We start from the raw sequence: 975 nt of genomic DNA, 5'->3' as shown, positions 1-975 counted from the left end.
AGAAAGAAAAGAAAGAAAGAAAGGAAGGAAGGAAGGAAGGAAGGAAGGAAGGAAGGAAGGAAGGAAGGGAGATAGATAGATAGAGAGAGAGGGAGAGAGAGAGAGAGAGAGAGAGAGAGAGAGAGAGAGAGAGAGAGAGAGAGAGAGAGAGAAGGAAAAGGAAAACGCAGAGCTTCAACAAACCTGCCTTATTCTGAACAGGACATTTGTAGCTTTAACATTTAGAAAACAAAATCAGTGTTGTTATCCCATGTTTACTTATATATGTCATATTATTCCTGCTTCCTTTTCTGGGGTCAAATTATGGATGCTATTTCCCTTTTTCTCCATGAACCGTAGAGGAACTAATCCAGAATTAAAAGTATGAGAGGCGTGGGGGTAAAGGCTTGAAAATCAATTGTAGCTAGTCTCAGAATTGCACAACCAACTTGAGGGTTTTTTTTTAAAGACTTATATTTTGTGAGGAAACTGTTTTATGAATGGACGTAAGCCTGATACACAGAATGCGTGGGATTGGTCTGAGTGCTTTGTCTGGGTCAACTGTCACATCTGGCCCTTATGAATCTGGCACACTGTGACTCATGGATACACAAATAGTAATCCTTGATAGTGACCACTTGTGACTCGACAAACAATGTCAAATGCCAGAGAACTGCTGTGGCTGCTTGGCTGGGCTAATCATGCTCTGATGTTAGGTGGGCAGTTAGGGAAGGTCTTTTCTTTTATCAGGAAGTGACAAGGCTCCAGGTCTTCACCCTTCTCTCTAGGACCTCAAGTAGACCTTTCTGGCACTTTCTAGCCTTATTGTCTCCCTGCACTGTCCCCTCAGAAGTGCCAGTGGAGGGCATGAGGCTATATTGGCAGAGAGGCTGCTTTTTATTTATTTATTTATTTTTATTTTTTTTTATTTATTTTTTTTTAATTTTCTTTATTTACATGTAAATTTCTCCATTCCCAGTTTCCCCTCCAAAAAAC

The sequence above is a fragment of the Mastomys coucha genome, unplaced genomic scaffold (genome assembly GCF_008632895.1).
Source record: "Mastomys coucha isolate ucsf_1 unplaced genomic scaffold, UCSF_Mcou_1 pScaffold7, whole genome shotgun sequence".
Taxonomy (NCBI): domain Eukaryota; kingdom Metazoa; phylum Chordata; class Mammalia; order Rodentia; family Muridae; genus Mastomys; species Mastomys coucha.
This window is presented reverse-complemented; position numbering follows the sequence as displayed.